The sequence below is a fragment of the Melopsittacus undulatus genome, assembly GCF_012275295.1.
Source record: "Melopsittacus undulatus isolate bMelUnd1 chromosome W unlocalized genomic scaffold, bMelUnd1.mat.Z SUPER_W_unloc_4, whole genome shotgun sequence".
NCBI classification, from domain to species: Eukaryota; Metazoa; Chordata; class Aves; order Psittaciformes; family Psittaculidae; genus Melopsittacus; species Melopsittacus undulatus.
The window spans coordinates 1,040,003-1,054,010 of record NW_022993946.1 but is presented as its reverse complement, the minus strand read 5'-3'; the positions used below and the strand labels follow the sequence as shown (position 1 = coordinate 1,054,010).

General features: G+C 45.9%; 1 pseudogene; it reads right to left on the bottom strand.

The window, feature by feature from the left end:
- The window catches only part of LOC117438263 (ankyrin repeat domain-containing protein 11-like), a 103,679-nt pseudogene extending 89,930 nt beyond the window's left edge, over positions 1–13,749 (bottom strand).
- Between the last annotated feature and the right edge of the window lie 259 nt (positions 13,750–14,008).

Here is a 14,008-nt window from a genome sequence, read left to right as displayed (position 1 = left end):
TGCAACATATAAGGGATGGAGGTTGCGATAATAATGAGGCTGGTAATGGATGCTTCTCGAAACCTCTGGGAACTTCTCAAAACTTCTTGATGATGAGACCCCAGCAACAAAGGGAAGCAATGGAGAAGAGCCACGTCAACATCCAAGCGAAAGTAAACAGAAGGATTGGCTGAAGCCTTGAACCGAGAAGTATAAAGGACAACCTCTCAAAGACCCAGTGTGCGTCTTGGGTGGAGCGGAGACTCCCCGGCTCACTCAGCGCTGTTTTTTTATCTGCTATCGCTTGCTCGATTTAGTAAAATTTACGTTTTAAAACGAGATTGGCTCACTCGTTGATAGCAAATTGGTGCCGTGACTCGGATGGAGAAATTCTGATGGGACTCACATACTGGGGGGGGGGGGCACTGACAGGAGTGGCCCCCTGTTTGTGATTCACTCCACCACTTTCTCCACCGACGAACTCAAAATTCGATAGCATATAAAAGGTGAAGCCGGCAACCCCTTAATTTTTGTGCACGAAGCCTGAACGAAGAGGACAGAAACAAGGACTTGATTATATTGCGCAACTGAGATCCGTTCAGTTGAGGTTGGGATCCCGGTGTGTGCATGAGTGAGACGTCCAGGTACGGACGAAGCGAGTATGGACCTCTTAGTAGTGCGGTTCCCATCTCCCGCAAGGGACTGGGCCACGAGGAGAGGGCATACGAAAGGCTGAGTGAAACAAGGCACACCGGAAGATGGGACAGAAAAAGAGTGAGGGTTCTGATCCCATGGGAGGTTCTAAGGAGAGATTAAAATTACCTCAGATACCTCCAGATAGTCCTTTAGGTTTAATGATTAAGTATTGGAATGATTATGCCTCTAGGAAAGGGAAAGATAGGGCAAAAATGATACATTATTGTATGGAAGTATGGGGAGGTAAACAGATTAGGACTCATCACCTATATTGGCCAGTATATGGGTCTTTTGAAAATTGGATATGTCAGGCCCTGAATATATATGTCAATTCGAAAGAGCCTTTTGATTCAGAGGAAAGTGAATATGCCCAGTTGTGGATAGGTTCAGAGACTGGGGCTAATCTATACCCCTTAAAAGAAAAAGGGGAACGAAAAAAAGACTAGGACAGAGAAGGTTCCTATGTCGCCCCCACCGTATATACCTCCTCCTCCTCCACCTCAGCCTTCGCCTCCACCCGAGAATCCCTCTAACGTTCCAAGCGCCCCGAGGGACCCGGAGGCACCCCCTGATACTCTTGAGACTGAGGGACTGATCACACAAAGTAAAAGTAAGAAACAGACTGAAGCCCCGCTATATCCTTTTGTCGTGGTTTAAAATAAATCTGCACAGTTCCCCCTTTGTTTCCCTCCCCCCCCTTCACCTTCCCACTCCCGGAGGGATGGGAAGGAGAGCCAGAGGAATACAACTCCCACGGATTGAGGTAAAATCAGTCCAGCAATCAAGGTATAACAGAAATCACTAACAGTACCAATAATAAATCAATGTTAGGGGAGACAAACAGGGAGAGAGAATACGATACCACCCGCCACCACGAGGACAACTCGGAAGAGAGAGAGCTTCCCCCCTCCCCTCCTAGCCAGCTTCCAGTTGCCTCCCCGAGCCCAGCCCGGCGTGTTAACCCCTTCCCTTCCGGCCAGCTTCCAGTCCCCTCCCCGAGCAGGACGTGCTGTGGTATGGAATACCTCCCCAACTAGCCCAGACCAGGCGCCCTATCTCTCCCTCCTCCCTGGCAGAGCATGAGCTACTGCTGAACCCACGACATTATCCACCCCTTATTCCATACCATTCACGTCATGCTCAGATCCCACATTTTCAATATACCATTATACAGATATATATATATATACATCTGCATACACCCAGACAGATAGAAAGAAATAATTTCTTAATACATGGACCAATCCCTATAATGCAATTGAGTCCATTTGGTCCATGATGTTAAGTTTGTAATAGTCTTTTGTAGCAGGAGAGTCTGTGTGCAGTGCTGGATTGTTGCCTGCTGATGTTGATCATTCCTTTACTGCAGAACTCATCTGGTTCTGTCAAAGTTCATTCTCTGTTGGGACGATGGTTAGAGGGAAGTCAGGGCCAGTCGCTGGTGACCTGAAGACATCTAATTGATGGACTATAAAAATATTACACAGCAAGCAACAACGTATAATTAAGTTCATTGGCTGTTTTCCCCTAAAATCAAATCCCCTTTAGGTATACATCGGACTTCCCCATCTTCCTGCATTACCCACCAAGTATATCCGGGTCCTTGAGCAAAAGCAATCCCACGAGTGCGTTTGCCTTGGCCTGAAACAGGAGTAACCCAGACTGTCTTCCCTAGCAAATTCCTCATGTGCACTACAGGAACCTTGTCCCCCTCTACAATATGTAAAAGTACTGACTGGGCTGGGCCAGCCCTGTTAGCAGATCCTCTGGTGTTGACCAACCAGGTGGCCTTTGGTAAATGTGTATCCCAATGCTTGAAAGTTCCCCCACCCATTGCTCTCAGTGTAGTTTTTAACAGCCCATTGTACCGTTCAATTTTCCCAGAGGCTGGTGCATGGTAGGGGATGTGATACACCCACTCAGTGCCATGCTCTTTGGCCCAACTGTCTATAGGGTTGTTCCGGAATTGGGTCCCACTGTCTGACTCAATTCTCTCTGGGGTGGCATGTCGCCACAAAATCTGGTTCTCAAGGCCCAGGATAGTGTTCCGGGCAGTGGCGTGGGTCACAGCATATGCTTCCAGCCATCCTGTGGTTGTTTCCACCATGGTAAGTACATAGCGCTTGCCTTGGAGGGTTGGTGGGAGTGTGATATAGTCAATTTGCCAGGCCTCCCCATATTTATACTTCAGCCATCGTCCTCCATACCAAAGAGGTTTTAACCGTTTAGCTTGTTTAATTGAAGCACATGTCTCACACTCATGAATAACCTGGGCGATAGTATCCATTGTTAAGTCCACCCCTCAATCACGAGCCCATTTGTACGTTGCGTCTCTGCCCTGATGGCCTGAAGTGTCATGGGCCCACCGGCCCAAAAATAATTCGCCTTTATGTTGCCAATCTAAGTCCATCTGAGCTACTTCAATCTTAGCAGCTTTATCCACTTGTTGGTTATTGTGGTGTTCCTCAGTGGCCCGACTCTTAGGTATGTGGGCATCTACATGGCGTACCCTCACCACCAGCTTCTGCACCCAGGCAGCGATATCTTGCCATAATGCAGCAGCTCAGATGGGTTTACCTCTGCGTTGCCAGTTGCTCTGCTTCCATTGCTGCAACCACCCCCACAGGGCATTTGCCACCATCCATGAGTCAGTATAAAGGTAGAGTACTGGCCACCTTTCTCACTCAGCAATGTCCAGGGCCAGCTGGATGGCTTTCACCTCGGCAAACTGACTCGATTCACCCTCTCCTTCAGCAGTTTCAGCAACTTGTCACTGAGGACTCCATACAGCTGCCTTCCATCTCCGATGCTTTCCCACAATACGGCAGGACCCATCAGTGAACAAGGCATACTGCTTTTCACTTTCTGACAATTTATTATATGGTGGTGCCTCTTCGGCACGCATCACTTCCTTCTCTGGTGACATTCCAAAATCTTCGCCCTCTGGCCAGTCCATGATGACTTCCAGAATGCCTGGACGACTGGGATTTCCTGTCCGAGCTCGTTGTGTAATTAGTGCAGCCCATTTACTCCAAGTAGCATCAGTGGCATGATGTGTAGAGGAGACCCTGCCTTTGAACATCCAGCCCAGCACTGGCAAGCGGGGTGCCAAAAGGAGCTGTGCTTCAGTGCCAATCACTTCCAAAGCAGCTCGAACCCCTTCATAAGCTGCCAATGTATCTTTCTCCGTTGGGGTATAGCTGGCCTCCGAGCCTTTGTATCCTCGACTCCAAAAACCAAGGGGTCGACCTCAAGTCTCTCCTGGAGTTTTCTGCCAGAGGCTCTAGGTAGGACCATTCTCCCCAGCTGCGGTGTACAGTACATTTTTCACATCTGGACCGGTCCGGACTGGTCCAAGGGCCACTGCCTGAACTATCTCGCGTTTAATTTGCTCGAAGGCTTGTTGTTGCTCAGGGCCCCATTTGAAATCATTCTTTTTCTGGGTCACATGATAGAGAGGACTTACAACTGAACTGTAATTTGGAATGTGCATTCTCCAGAACCCCACAGCACCCAAGAAAGCTTGTGTTTCTTTCTTATCAGTTGGTGGAGACATTGCTGTTATCTTATTGATTACTTCTGTAGGGATATGTCTACGTCCATCTTGCCATTTTATTCCCAAAAATTGAATTTCCCGTGCAGGTCCCTTGACTTTACTCAGTTTTATGGCAAAACCGGCTTTCAGCAGGATTTGGATTATTTCCCTCCCTTTCTCAAAAACTTCTTCTGCTGTATCACCCCACACAATAATGTCATCGATGTATTGCAAGTGTTCTGGAGCTTGCCCCTGTTCCAGTGCAGTCTGGATCAGTCCGTGGCAGATGGTGGGGCTGTGTTTCCACCCCTGGGGCAGTCGGTTCCAAGTGAACTGGACACCCCTCCAAGTAAAAGCGAACTGTGGCCTGCACTCTGCTGACAAAGGAATTGAGAAAAATGCATTGGCAATATCAATCGTGGCATACCACTTGGCTGCCTTTGACTCTAATTCATACTGCAGCACTAACATATCCGGCACGGCAGCACTCAATGGTGGTGTGACTTCATTCAGGCCACGATAGTCTACTGTTAGTCTCCACTCTCCGTTAGACTTTCGCACTGGCCATATGGGGCTATTAAAAGGTGAGCGGGTCCTGCTGATCACTCCCTGCCTCTCCAGTCTATGGATCAGATTATGGATGGGAATCAGGGAGTCTCGATTGGTGCGATATTGCCACCGGTGCACTGTTGTGGTTGCAATTGGCACTTGTTGTTTTTCGACTTTCAGCAACCCCACAACAGAAGGGTCCTCTGAGAGACCAGGCAAGGTGGACAGCTGCTCAATTTCCTCAGTCTCCAAAGCAGCAATACCAAAAGCCCATCGGTACCCTTTTGGGTCTTTGAAGTACTCTCTCTTGAGGTAGTCTATGCCAAGGATGCATGGAGCCTCTGGACCAGTCACAATGGGGTGCTTCTGCCATTTCTTCCCAGTCAGGCTAATCTCAGCCTCTAGTACAGTCAACTCTTGGGACCCTCCTGTCACTCCAGAAATATAGATGGGTTCCACCCCTTGACAGTTCGATGGCATCAGGGTACACTGTGCACCGGTATCAACTAGAGCCTTATACTTCTGTGGGGCCGATGTGCCATGCCATTTGATCCACACAGTCCAGTAAATACGATTGTCCCCTACCTCCACCTGGCTGGAGGCAGGGCCCCTCTAATAGTCATCGTCGTCACAATCTTGGACACCTAAGTCGTGTTGAAAGGGATTATTCTTCTTTATCACTGGAGCTGGAGTAAAATCAGCTCTTCCACTCCATCTGGGAACCTGTTCACCAGAGACTGAAGCTGCAGCTCTCATGGGGTGATCAGTCATGGCCCTTGCTCCTCTCTTCAATTCACTCACACGTTCCTCCAAGGCTGAAGTAGGTTTTCCATCCCACTTTGTCATGTCTTCTCCGTGATCCCGCAGGGAAAACCATAGGGTGGCCCGTGGTGTGTATCTTATATATTTTCTCTCTCGAGCAATAGGACGCCTTTTGTTAATAGCTGAAACACGTGTTGGCACACGTGAGGAGATAGATAAATCAGACAGATCGTCCCTCAACTGTTTGAGATCATGAGACAGTTTTTCCACAGCTGAGATGATGGAAGGGGTAAGATTGTCTTCGAATTCTCGGAGTTTATGAACCATTTCATCCACTGTTAGTGGTGCTATGTCATTCCAGGTTACTGTTGCCAATGGATGGGCATATGACGACGGTGCGTTCCGTGTAAGTTTTCGCCACATGGGTCGTGTGCATTCGACTTCATCTGGGTCTATGGGTACATTCCCATTATTCGGCTTGGTGTGGTAGATCATCTCTACGATAGCTGATTCCCTCAGGGACTGGATGCCTTTGTCTATATAAGTCCACTTGGCCGAACGACTCATAACATCATCCTTGTATGGAAACCTTTCTTTCACAGCTGCCAAAAGCCACCTCCAAAGACTGAGGGACTTTTTCTCTCTTGCAATTGCTTTGTCAATTCCCCCTTCTCTAGCAAGTGATCCCAGCTGCTTGGCTTCTGTACCTGCTAGTTCGTGACCATTGGCCCCATTATCCCAACATCGGAGCAGCCAGGTGATGATGTGCTCCCCTGATTGACGGGTGAAATTTTTTCGCATATTCCGCAGCTCAGTTGAGGTCCGAGTTCAAGAAGTCACCTCTTCTTCTTCGTCGTGTGATGATGACCCCTGATCAGATACTAGACCAGGTAGTGAATGCATAGTTTCTTCATCCTGCCTCTTCCTTCTTGCCTCCTTTCTGGTTTTTCTCTTGTGTACAGGAGCAACCGATATTGGTACGAATTGGTCCTCTAGTTCAGATGCAGTGATTATCACTGTAGTTTGAGTAGCAACTGTACTTGTTGCTGGGGTAGCTGCACTGTCTGTCAGAGCTGAAGTTTGGGTAGCAACTGTACTTGCCGCTGGGGATGATGTAGCTGCTGTACTTGGAGTTGGAACAGCTGCGCTGACTTCTGTGTTGCTCTCAGATCCAGGGACATTTTTTTCCTTTTGAAGGTGTTGGATAGTGTCGATCAAGGCCCTATAAGCATAGGCCAAGCCCCAGCACGTTGCTGTAATTTGTCCATCTCTGGTATGGCCAGGACGACAACACACCTCATTTAGCTGTTTTACTAATTCTTCCGGATTCTTCACTTGTTCGGGAGTAAAATTCCAAAGTACTGGAGGGGCCCACTGACCTAGATGCTTGCCTATGCTATCCCACACACCCTGCCACTCATGACTGTCCAGCCTCTGGGAAGATCTCCTGGTCCTCCTATTTCGTTGTTTAACCCCAATACAGGACCAGACCTGACTCCGCTTAACGCTTGAAATCAGATGAAATAACTGTGAGCAAAACACACTCTGTATGCATGCTACTATGGTGATCCCCATCACAATCAGCATACAAGTCTCAACAGTATTAAAAGGCCATTCAAAAACTTCAAAACCCTCAAATGATGTTGTAGACCATCTGGAGAGAACACTGGGAGGATAGAAGAATGTCTCCTTCACAGGTTGAACACCCGAGAAGGAGAAAAAAGATGTGAAATTCCTAAGCACTTCTATTATATACCTCCCAAAATATAAAGTTGGTGACAATACCGGGAGCATAAACCAGATCAGTTTCATGATCAATGCTTCTATTGTATTACAAGTCATTAACATCAAGTACAATGAGACCAGAACCTTAGCCCAAACCCCATACTTGATAAACACTAACACAGCTAATATATATGACAAGTAATTGGTAAAATCCTGAAACCGTGAGATCAAGAGAAAAAACTGTGAGAGCCAATAAAACAGCATTGTGACAAATGACTATAAATCCTGTCAGATTTGTTGTTATTTCGTGGGTTTGTGCCCCACGTTGGGTGCCAAAAACTGTCGTGGTTTAAACTAAATCTGCCCAGTTCCCCCTTTGTTTCCCTCCCCCCCCCCCTCACCTTCCCACTCCCGGAGGGATGGGAAGGAGAGCCAGAGGAATACAACTCCCACGGATTGAGGTAAAATCAGTCCAGCAATTAAGGTATAACAGAAATCACTAACGGTACCAGTAACAAATCAATGTTAGAGGAGACAAACAGGGAGAGAGAATACGATACCACCCACCACACCCACCACCACGAGGCCAACCCGGAAGAGAGAGAGCTCCCCCCTCCCCTCCTGGCCAGCTTCCAGTTGCCTCCCCGATCCCAGCCCGGCATGTTAACCCCTTCCCTTCCGGCCAGCTTCCAATCCCCTCCCCGAGCAGGATGTGCTGTGGTATGGAATACCTCCCCAACTAGCCCAGACCAGGCGCCCTATCTCTCCCTTCTCCCTGGCAGAGTATGAGCTACTGCTGAACCCATGACACCTTTAAGGGAAATATCAATGGGAGGGGCACACCCAGAAATGGGTTATGTTTCAGTACCCTTAAATTCAGCAGACGCTAGGGAATTTAAGAAAGAAATGGGGACTTTGATGGAAGATCCCTTGGGGGGATCCCTTGGAGAGAGTAGATCAATTCCTAGGACCTAATATATATACTTGGGAAGAGTTGCAGGCTATACTGGGGATTTTGTTTACGGCCAAAGAGAGGGATATGATCAGGAGAGCTGGTATGAGAATATGGGACCAACAACACCAACAGGGTCCCGCAGCTGATACAAAATGGCCTCTACAGAGACCTAATTATAATAACCAAACCAAAATACACAGGGGTCATATGCAAGATCTGAGGACTATAATAATCCAAGGTATAAGAGACTCAGTCCCCAGAGGCCAGAATATCAATAAGGCTTTTAGCGAACATCAGAAAAAGGATGAAACTCCCACAGAATGGCTGTAGCATTTGTGAAAGAGTTTCCAGCTGTATTCAGGAGTGGACCCCAACACGCCTGTTGGGCAAGCATTGATTAAGGCCCAATTTGTAGCTAGTTCATAAATAGATATTAGAAAGAAATTGGAAAAGTTGGATAATTGGCAGGCTATAGGGCTTGATGAATTATTGAGAGAAACTCAGAAGGTACATGTAAGACGAGAAGAAGAAACAAGAGACAGGCCAGAGTGTTAGAAGAAACTCATAGGAGACAAACATGAATGTTAGTGGCGGCTGTTAGAGAGGGACAACAGGAATTGGGAAGGGGAATATACGGGAGAAAGCCTGAGTATAAGCAGGATCAAGGATTCAAAGGCCCTCCCAGGGAAAGAGAGAGGGAACAACTGACATGTTTCTATTGTGGGGGTAAAGGCCACATGAGACGTAAATGTAGGAAGCTTATAGCTGATGAGAAAATGTGGAAGGAGAACTGAGGAGGTCAGGGGCTCTATTTGCTGGGGACTCGAGAGACCAAAGAGCCCTTGATAAAACTTGAAGTGGGTCTCCGGCAACAAGAAATCGAGTTCCTCGTGGACTCAGGGGCGGAGCGATCGACTGTTCAAAAACTTCCTTGGGGCTGTAAAAAATCTTCAGAAATTGCACAAGTTATAAGGGCAAAAGGGGAACCCTTTGGGGTGCCTGTAATTAAAGATGTGATGTTTGAAACAAGTTCTAAAATTAGGGTAGGGTCACTGCTACTCGTACCTGAGGCAGACTACAATCTTTTGGAAGAGATCTAATGATAGAATTAGGAATTAGTCTAGAAGTTCTAAATGAGGAACTACAAGTAAAATTATGTCCCCTTTGATTAGTAGACAGAGAAAAGATAAATCCAGAAGTATGGTATAATCCTGACACAGTAGGGAAATTGGATATCAAACTCTTTACAATAATAATTAGAGACCCAGATAAACCTGTCAGAATCAAACAATATCCTCTCTCGGAAGAGGGACGGTGGGGATTAAAACCTGAAATAGATCGTTTACTCGAAAAGGGACTGTTGGAGCCCTGTATGTCCCCTTTTAATACTCCAATCTTACCTGTGAAAAAGGCAGATGTAAAATACAGGTTGGTCCATGACTTGAGAGAAATAAATAAATGAACTGTTTCTAGATTCCCTGTAGTAGCAAAACCATATACGATCATGAGCAAAATAAATCCCAAAGACTGTTGGTACAGTGTAATAGATATGGTTTAGTGTGAGGTGTCCCTGCCCATGGCAGGGGGGTTGGAAGTAGATGATCTTGAGGTCCTTTCCAATCCTAACTATTCTATGATTCTATGATTCTATAAAACATGCGTTTTGGGCTTGTCCCTTACGGGAGGACTGTAGAGATTTCTTTGCTTTTGAACGGGAAGACCCTGAGACACATCGGAAACAGCAATTAAGGTGGACAGTTCTCCCTCAGGGCTTCACAGAATCCCCCAACCTATTTGGACAAGCCTTAGAGCAGATATTACAAAAATACAAAAAGGGGAGTAATGTGACATTGATACAATATGTTGATGATCTGTTATTAGCGGGAGCACAAGAGGAGGATGTTTGGCAAGAAAGTATTAGATTATTAAATTTTTTAGTTTACAAGGATTGAAAGTACCTGAATCAAAGTTACAATTTGTGAAGGAGGAAGTAAAATATCTGGGACACTGGCTCAGCAAAGGAACAAAAAAACTAGATCCAGAAAGAGTTACTGGTATATTATCTCTAAAAGCCCCAACTACTAAGAGACAGGTACGGCAATTGCTTGGCTTACTTGGTTATTGTAGGCAATGGATAGAAGATTATAGTAAAAAGGTTAAGTTTTTATATGCAAAATTAACCAAAGATGGCCTATTAAAATGGATCGAATCAGACGAGACTCAGTTACAGGAGCTGAAAGAGGATTTAGTCAATGCACCTGTCCTAAGTTTACCTGATCTGAAAAGACCTTTTTATTCGTTTGTAAATGTAGACGAGGGTACTGGATATGGGGGTTTAGCACAGGATTGGGCTGGATGGAAAAAACCTATAGGATATCTATCAAAATTGTTAGATCCAGTCAGTAGAGGGTGGCCGATCTGCTTACAAGCCGTGGGGGCTACTGCACTTCTGGTAGAAGAAGCAAGAAAAATTACATTCGGGGGGGAATTGAAGGTATTATCACCCCACAACATTTGGGGAATACTACAGAATACTACAACAAAAGGCTGACAAATGGATTACTGATACTAGGCTCCTCAAATACGAAGGAATTAAAATTTCTTCTCCTAAATTGGAATTAGAAAGCATGAGCCTCCAAAACGCTGCCCAATTTTTATATGGGGAACTGACTCAAGAATTATCACATGATTGTATACATAATATAGAGGAACAAATAAAAATACACCCAGATTTGGAGGAAGAAGAATTAATAGGGGGCAAAAAATTCTTTGTAGATGGTTCTTCAAGAGTGATAGAAGGGAAAAGGAAGTCAGGATATGCCATTATAGATGGGAAAAAATTTAGCATTGTGCAGTCAGGACCCCTGAACCCCAGTTGGTCTGCGCGGGCATGTGAACTATATGCAGTATTACAGGCCTCAAAACTATTAAAGAATAGACTGGGCACGATATATACAGACTCCAAATATGCATATGGTGTAATACATACTTTTGGGAAAATTTGGGAGGAAAGAGAATTGATAAATTCTCAAGGAAAAGGCCTAATCCATGAAGAGCTAATAATTCAAACCCTCCAGGCCCTGAGAGAACCTGAAAGCATTGCGGTAGTCCATATAAAAGGACATCAAAAAGAAACAACATTCGAAACAAGAGGAAACAATTTAGCAGACATGGAGGCAAAACAGGCAGCTCTAGGGGTTATAAAAATAATGCAAAACTCTCCTATGGAATCTGAGAAAATAAATGATGCACATAAGTTTACTCAGGCAGAAAAAGAAAAATTGGCTAAAATGGGTCTAGAAGAACAACAAGGAAAATGAAAATTAGAAGATGGGAGACAAGTTGTTCTAAAGACCTTAGCTTGCCAAATTATGATGAGAATACATGAAAAAACACATTGGGGAACCCAAGCCCTTGTCGAACAATTTGCCCTGCAGTATATGTGTATAGGAATATAAGATATAGCAAAGAAAATAGTAAGATCTTGTTTAACTTGTCAAAAAGTAAACAAACAACATCAACAAATAACAATTCCAGGAGGTCGCGAGTTAGCTGTAAGACCCATTTCACGAATACAGATTGATTTTACTGAAATGCCTAAGATTGGTAACTATAAATACCTCTTAATGACTGTAGATCATTTAACCCATTTTGTAGAGGCATTTCCCACCTCCCAGGTGTCCTGGGTTCAGCAGTAGCAGTCATTTTTTTCTCCTTCTTGGTAGCTGGTGCAGTGCTGTGTTTTGACTTTCGGGCTGGGAATGGTTGCTGATAGCAAGTATGTTTTGAGTTACTGCTCAAATGTTTGGTTTTGTCCAAGGCCTTTTCTGAGCTCATGCTCTGCCAGGGAGGAGGGGAGGCTGGGAGGAAGGAGAGACAGGACACCTGACCCAGGCTAGCCAAAGAGGTATTCCATACCATAGCACGTCATACCCAGGATGTAACCGGGAGAGACCCGGAAGGGCTGGAGCTCTGGGGGGATAGAGGAGGTATTGGTCGGTGCTCAGTCAGGCAGGGTGAGGTGAGTTATGGGCCGGTGGCTGGTGAGGTGTTGTATTCTCTTCACTTGTTATTTCCTTTATCATTATAGTTTGTAGTAGTAGTTGTAGTAGTGATTTATGTTATACCTTAGCTATTAAACTGTTCTTATCTCAACCATGGGGGCTACATTCTTTGAATTCTCCTTCCTAACTCTCCAGGAGTCGGGGGAGCAAAGGGGGGGAGTGAGTTGACAAGCTGTGCAGTTTGGTTTTAAACCACGACACCAGGCAATGACACGAATTGTGGTAAAAAATTTTTTAGAGCTTATAATTCCAAGAATACAACACCTCACCAACCTGCTCCCGCTGCTCGGCTACTGCCTCTTTCCGCTCTTCCGCCGCCTCCACCCGCTGCTCTGCTACAGCCATTTGGTTCCTGGGGCCGCTCTCCCTGGCAGCTTCAGCCGCCACTGCCAGCTCCCGGGGCTGCTCCTTCCTGGATTCATGCAGCCTCACGCAGACGGAGGCGAAGACAAGGGCAAGGACGGTGAAGAGCAGCAGGACGGCCTGCTACAAGTCCAAGTCCACGGCCACGTCCATCCCCTCCTGCTGCCGGAGCCCCCCCATATTACAAGTCATTGCCATAAAGTACAGTGAAACTAAAACTTTAGCCCAAGCCCCATGATTGATAAACATGAAAACAGCTAATCCATACTCAAAGTACCTGGCAAAATCCTGAAACTGTGAGATCCAGAGGAAAAACTCTAAGAGCCAATAAATCAGCATTGTGATGAATGACTATAAATCCTGTCAGATCTGTTGTTATCTCAACCGCTCGGGTCCCACGTTGGGCGCCAAAAAGAACTGTCGTGGTTTAAACCAAGTCTGGCCAGCTCGTTCACTCACTCCCCCCCTTTGCTTCCCCAAATCCTGGAGAGTTAGGAAGGAGAATCCAAAGAATGTAGCCCCCACGGGTTGAGATAAGAACAGTTTAATAGCTATGGTATAACACAAATCATTACTGTCACTACTACTACAAATAATAATGATAAAGGAAATAACAAGTGAAGAGAATACAACATCTCACCAGCCACCGACCCATAACTCACCTCACCCTGCCCGACCGAGCACCGACCAATACCTCCTCCATCCCCCCAGAGCTCCAGCCCTTCCGGGTCTCTCCCGGTTACCTCCTGGGTATGACGTGCTATGGTATGGAATACCTCTTTGGCTAGCCTGGGTCAGGTGTCCTGTCTCTCCTTCCTCCCAGCCTCCCCTCCTCCCTGGCAGAGCATGAGCTCAGAAAAGGCCTTGGACAAAACCAAACATTTGAGCAGTAACTCAAAATATACTTGCTATCAACAACCGTTCTCAGACCGAAAGTCAAAACACAGCACTGCACCAGCTACCAAGAAGGAGAATAAATGACTGCTACTGCTCAAACCAGGACAGCACATTAATTCTATAAACCCAGGGGATAGGGTATTAATTAAAACTTGGAAGGAATCCCCATTAATCTCTCGCTGGGAAGGACCCTATCTTGTTTTACTCACCACAGAAACTGCCATCCGGACGGCAGAGAAGGGTTGGACTCATGCAAGCCATGTAAAAGGACCTGTCAGAGACCCAGACCAGTCTTGGGAAGTTGTGAGACAACCTGGAGATCTGAAAATCAGCTTCAAGAAGGTTTAAATGGACATAGAGGGGACTAGGATATGTAATAACAACAATAACATTTTGAGATGGGTATGAAATCAGTTTTCTGCAGGAGTGCAGAGAACGGTGGTAATAGGATATATTAAGATATATATATATATATATAAATTA